This window comes from Gavialis gangeticus, unplaced genomic scaffold (genome assembly GCF_001723915.1).
Source record: "Gavialis gangeticus isolate Ggan-Ray unplaced genomic scaffold, GavGan_comp1, whole genome shotgun sequence".
Taxonomy (NCBI): domain Eukaryota; kingdom Metazoa; phylum Chordata; order Crocodylia; family Gavialidae; genus Gavialis; species Gavialis gangeticus.
In genome coordinates, this window is record NW_017729032.1 from 73,162,179 (window position 1) to 73,169,104 (window position 6,926).

Sequence of the window (6,926 nt, forward strand, 5' to 3'; positions counted from 1 at the left end):
CTTGTCCTTATGAGTAGGGTAACTGTAAGTCCCATTTTTTCTGGAACAGTTCTCTTCAAATGAATGCTGTTGTCCTATTTTCAGATTCCTGCTTCACTGCCAGTCAATACCTCTCCAGTCTCTCTCCTCCCTTCCTCTCCCCTCCCCACAATTGCCTGCCCAGCCTGTGTGGTTTGTTGAGATTGGAGCTCAGAAATAGAGGGTTCCATCTATTTTGAGACCTAATATGGTCGACCTATCTTGTATTGTTTTCTACAAAGTGGCTCAGCCTCTTCAGGAGGGGAGGGGAGTATCCCCCCACAATTCTGCCACTAATCTGGTGGATATGGCCCTTAGCTAGGCAATATGGCAAGTGGGTTTTTTTTGTATCAAGCTGAAGAGGTTCTAGAATCCATGTTTCCCCCCTTTGTGGGCCAGTGTTATAATTATTAGGGTGTTGTTTAAAAGGGAGTTACCCCCACTAGCCATCTTTTTAAGTGAGAAGAAAAATATCTTTGGCTACTGTGATCTGAGAATGCCAGCCAGATTGCACCCCAGAGAATTCAGGTTCAGTGTTATCTAATTTGTGAATTCAAAACAGCCTTAGGCAAGAGATTGGTGCTCAGATGCTTAGCTCAGCTAAGCATGTGCAGTAGCATATCTTTAGGCCATCTAGTAATTTTTGAAGCAAAACTTTAGCACCTATGGCCTTTTATGCAAACTAAGCATTTAGGCAGATGTTTTGTCAATCAGTCCCTTGCATTTAGGAGTCTAAAGTCCACTCTAATATTATGTCTGCTCAAGCAGGGCATGAGTTTGCAGCAGTACAAATAGTAGTGGCACAAATTTGTGTTGCTGCTTTGTGCTGCAGGACCCATATTCCTGCTGCTCCATGGGCAGGGCAGGGGCAAGGAAGGGTGCCATAGTGCAGGGTGCTATAATGCAGGGGTAGTCAGCAGGCAGCCCACGTGCTGAAGCACCCTGTGCCCTGGCTAGCCAGGGAGATGGAGGAGCAGGCAGCCCAGGGCTGGCTGCTCCCTTGTCTCTGCATGCCTCAGCGAGGCATGTGCACTAAGCTGGCTTGGGCACAGTGTGCCTTGATACAGGGGAGCAAACAGCCCAGGGCTGTCTGCCCCCCACAACTCCATCTGCTGCTCCACAGCTGGCCAGGGCAAAGAGTGCCTCAGCACAGGGGCTGCCTGCTGGCTGGCCCCACACTGAGGCAGCCTGTGCCCCAGCGAGCTACCCCCCACTGCAGCACATGGAGTGGCAGAGCCCCCACTCTGAGGCACATAGAGGTGGGGTGCTCTGTGGCTGGCTGGGGTGCAGGGTGCCTCAGCATGGGAGCTCCACAGCAAGCAGAGATGGGGCAGCAGCCAGCCCTCTGCATTTGTCCCAGCACATGCCACTTTGGTGTGCTTTGCACTGCTTTTTTTCAGGATTATTATTTTTTTTTTTGCTACCAGAAAATCCTGGTAGCAAATTTTGCCCTAGTCCTGTAAATAAGCAGTGCCACACATGGATTAACATGCAACTTGTGCAGTTTGGGGCACTGCAAACCTCTTTGCAGCACCACAGACCACACAAGCCTGCATGTCTGGATCCAGCCTAAGAACCAAGTGTAGTTTTAGATCTTGTCCTAGAACTTTAATCCTGACTAAGGGCCCTCTGCAGAAACTTTATGATATTGCTTTACCTGCCCCCCCTGCCCCCCGCAGCATATTGTGCCTGTAAAAATGCCTGTTAGTGCCATTTGGGAAATGATTTTGCCTTGCAGAAACTGAACAGTTCCACTTTGCTTCAGGGCATGATATAGCTGAAGAATTTGTCCATAAAGCTAATGTATATATTATTTCCCCTTTCTTTCCATAGATTATAACCTCTTCCCAAAAAAAGGGTCTTTATAATACTTTTTTTCTAAAATGCCTAGTTTTGAGCTGTAGGGCCTTCCATGTCTAGTTCCCAGTATAATAGGTGCCTAATGCCAGAGGCAGTGATGACCTGCTGATGTTACCACAATAAAAATATTTAATAATCATGAGGATGAATTCTGACATTATTTTTCCAAGAATCAAGGAGAGCATATTTAGGCCTAACAATGAAAAAAATTATATGAATCCTGGAATTACTGAAATAATGTAAATGAGGAAGGGGTAGGCAATACCTCCCTTGCTTATTTCATTGCATGATTATGTGACACCAAGTAAGAAAATTATGTCCTATGACATCAAGTGAAAGCTGTCTGCTATTTCTCATATTATGAAATATTTCGAGTATTTAAAAGTGTTCTTAAAGGGAACTGTCACAACTTTTTTTTTATTTGCAACTTTATTTAATGTACTTTATTTTGCAGTTGGCAGAAGGTATTTGGAAATAAGTATGTCTGGAAAGGAAGCCAACAGTTACATTTTTTCAAGTTTCTTTATACACTTGCAAAATGGGCCTGTAAAATTGTGAGTTTGGAAATGGTTTATGACTGCTGGAGAAAGCATGTGTGTTTGGCTTATGCGAAGCATGGCTTTTTTGTACTTGTGAACAGAGTGTGACCTGTGTTTGTTGGAAATGTGGGGCCTGTTACTAAGTATATTAAGTAACCTAAGGGTTTAGACAGAAGTGCAGCTCCCCACTGTGAGAATGCTTTGCAGGAAGTGTTCTGAGTTCAATGATCCCTTGGACCAAACTGAAGTTCACTGTTGGTTTCGGGGAGGAGGGAAATCTAGCGGCTGGCTGAATCTAGCAATGGCTTCTGCTCCCTGTAAGGCTGCAAAGTTTTTAGAATGGGATAGGAGGAAGGGAGCATAGGGAGCTCATTTTAGGGGTTCCCCAGCTGGGGCTGGAGGGTGGGGTGGGTGAATTGGAGCCCACCCCACCTCAGGGGGGTCTCAATACACCTTCCCCACCCTCCAGTGAGAGCTGAAAAAACCCCAGACCCAACTTCCTCCACTCTCTTTCCTCCCTTCCATTCTGGAAACAGCTTGAGGCTGGCAGACAGAACTTACAGAAGATGCTTTGTTTTGAAACATCTTCATCTGACCCCTCATGCAAGGATGGTTCAGATTTTCACCTGATCAGACATTTTTGAAGCAGTCTGCAGCCAAGCACTTGTGTTTGGTCTTGGCTATAGACTGCTTGTGGCCAGATAAAAAGAAAATTGTCACTTCTGTCTGCACCCTTAGTTTAACTTGAAAAGAACAACAGGGACTTAACATCTGCTTATTATATTATATTATCTATCTATCTATCTATCTATCTATCTATCTATCTATCTATCTATCTATCTATCTTTTTCCTTTTAATGCTTCTTGCTATTGCATTCTGTCATTGAATTAGATTCCAGGAATAGTCTTTCACTGAACAGGGTTCCAGGAATGTTCTTTCATACTCAAATGTTAAAAAATGGACAATTTTTCACAAATGCTTTTTAGTCCAGTAATCTACTGCCATTTTTCATTTGCCCTTAACCAAAGGTCAGGTCTTTTAACAATATTCTTTATGAAACTTTTAGAGAGCAGTATTTTTCTCAAGTGGTAAAACATTATGGCTTCAAATCTTCACAACTAAAAGTTCCATATAGCTTTTTTAGTTTTGCAATTATACTGTGATAATAGCTTTTGACTGTATCACCTATTTCACCATAATTATGGAAAACATCTTCATGACAGTATTTAATTTATTATTAATCCTTTTCAATGCTTTCTACTAAATATGTCTAATTAAAATATGAATCTGACATAGATATTTAGTAGTTTTTGTGCTAACACTTCAAATCTTTTAAAAAATGCTGTATAGTTAAAAAGATATGCTATCAACGAAGTGCAGCCATTTCTGAGGTGGAATACAGACTAATATTTTCATTATCATTATTATAAACCTTAGCTTCCAGGAATTACAACCTCCTTTTCTTCCACTAGAAATTTCTTCTAGATCACGGAAACTTTGTTTACTAAGGAGGGGGTGGACATGTGAGAGCTCTTTGACACTGTCTTGGGAGTGGTGAAGACTGAAACAGACATGCTTTTAGCTCTCCATACCTTGTATGGAGAGAATTTAGAGCATAAAAATAGGATTCACAACTCAGCAAAGACATATGTATGTCCTTGGAGAGATATTGGAGAAAGGAAATCTCTGCCAGGATTTTTTAGCCTAGGTGAGACTGGGATTTACTATATGAAGCAACCTCCTGTAAGTTCTGAAGGTTGTGCTACCTAAGGCCACTCCCAGGCCTTGTCTTTAGTCTAAACCCATTGACCATCTATATTACATACCTCTAATGGACAGGTGGCTTATTCTTTTGTTTTAAAATGCAACGGGAGGTGCTGCCACCCACCTTTTATAAAATAGCTAAGTGGTTAGACCAGTCACCCAGGAACTGGAAGACCTGGGATTTAGGACTTCCTCATTTTGAGGAGGTTAAAAGCTACATCTTCCATATTCCCAGAGAGATTCCTAACTACCAACCTATTGGAAAGGAAGGGCAGGATATACTCTCTTTCATTTTGATGCTGGGCCACTGTGTAGAAAAGAATGAACAATTCACAGTGCCAGGGAAAGGGTAAAGAAAAGGGTGTTTAACTCTGTAGACTGCTAATGTAGACATTCTGGGCACCTATACATGTGACAGACCTCTGCTCCAATGCATGCTAATTAGCATGTGTTAGAGCAGACTCAATTAATCAAGTCTGCTGGAGTGTGCTGATTAGCATACTCCAGCAGCCTCTGTGTCACATGTATTCAGCATCCTGGCATTTCAAAATGGTGGAAGGGTGTTTTAACTAAAGCTAGTCAAATGACCTGTAGTTAAAGTGCCCCCGCTGCCATTTTGAAACATGAGACTCTGAATACATGTGACGCTGCAGGTGCTTTAATTAAGCTCTCATTTTTAGCCTTTCTTTTAATGGATTGTCTGTAAATGTACAGATAGTTGGCAGTCCTCATCCCTGATGCATGACTGCTTAGGCATTTTGAAATAAATAGTAATTGGAGGAAAAAGGAAACAGAAAAAAATATTAGGAGCAGAAGCCATAAACCAGGACTCCTCCTACTGAGTCATGCTGTGTCTGGTCTCATGACCAGGGATTCTTGTTTTCTCTGATTAACCCCCCACCCCCAATTTTTGGATTAAAAATGTAACCTAAAATTCACATTGTCTATCTATCTAAAAATCACTATCTATTTATCTATCTATCTATTAGGGGTATTTCATTTTAATGACAGAAAAATGTGGATTTGGGGTTACTTTTAATCCAAAAATTGGGAATTTAATTTTTTAATTTGAGAAAACCAGGATCCCTGCTCATGACTCTTGTAATCTTTTTTACATAGTGGCCCATTTCATCAAGAGTGGTAGAGAATGCTCCCAGCCCTATTGCTTATAGTCTAGTGGTTAGATCACTGTTCTGGGATGTGAAAGCTGTCAGTTGGAATCCTGTCTATAATGGCCTAGAACCTAGCTCTGCCATTATTTAGGTGTAAGAGTCTTGCCCTGTGTTCTTGTTAAACAGTTCTGAGAACAAAATGGCTGCTAAACTGTAAACCCAAGTAAACTTGCAGTGCAAAGAAAAGGAAAGTCATCACAGTTTTAGACCTGACATTTATGAATCTTTTTATTAAGTGGCTGGTATGCTCAGACTGATGGCAATTCACTTTTGTAATCCAGAACTTCTCTTTAACAATACATCTGAGCTCCAACTAAGCAGAGAGTGTGAAGTTTGAAGTAGAGTGACCCTGATGTCAGAGTCTTGAGACAGGTAGTACATTATGCTGCTGCTAAACTACAGAGCTGGACCAAGACTCTTTCAATGTTAATGTTGTGAAAGAAAATAAATGGGAATAAAAAGCTGACCCCCAAATGATTTTTTCCTAGTTTTTTCCCCTTCCCTTCCAGAAATCACTTACCAGGTTATGGTTCTTTAAGCAAAGGTTCTCTACAAAAAAAACCCAACTCCTCTGGCAAACTACTTCATGAAGAATCACTTAAGAATTATATAAACTTCTTCATTTGTTTCCTTGGCAGTCCCATAAGTTTGGAACTTTCTGAGGTACTAACTTTGATGTATGCTAATACATAAGCATATTTGTCTGTTGCTAAAATAGGCTCTGATTAGTTTATATAAATACATTTGGGATCATCAGTTCTTTATTCACTTATCAGTAGGTTTAAATTGTCATTAGTCAGGGGATAAATAAATCTGTGGAATTAATATATCAGATTAATACTAGTATTGTTGCCCTGTATTAATTCTGTCAGTTATTTTAACCATGACTTAAGGTGTAGAGTCCAAGTGAGATTTGTTTACAAAAATATAGGAATTGTATAAGAACACAGTAGGCTTGGATGGACTCATGGTGTGCATGAAATTACATGCAAAATTCAATTATGGATGGTAATGTGGGCATAGGATTCTCTGCTGAGTGTCCTTAAGTGTGGAATATAACATTACATGGGAGATTCAGTTCAAAAAACACTGAAAAAGTCTGATTTTTTTAACCATAACATCATTGAGAGACTGATTTTTAAGGTTTTAGAAAAAGTATTTTTACCAATGCTTAGAACATGGCAAACTTGTATACAAGATAAGTTAGCTGCTCAAATAGAACATTTCTGTTTCAAAGAAAATTGTGAGATTTTGAAATTTATTTTTCAACCAAGAAAAAGACAAATATTTTTCAAATTAAAATATCCCCAAATCTTTTGGAAAACTGTGGTTAAAATATTTTAAAATGTTGCTTAGAAATTTGTTTTTATCCCTTTCTTTTTATTAAGGTTTTTTAAAATTTTCCATGACACATGAGTAGTGGTGCATAATATGTTATAGCATATCATATGTATAGCATGTCATGTTTGCCGTTATACTATATAATATTCTGATATTAGTTTTCAAATCAGTAAAGACACATGTGGTGATCTCAGAAGCATGAGTAGGTATGGTGAATGATGCAAAAGATAG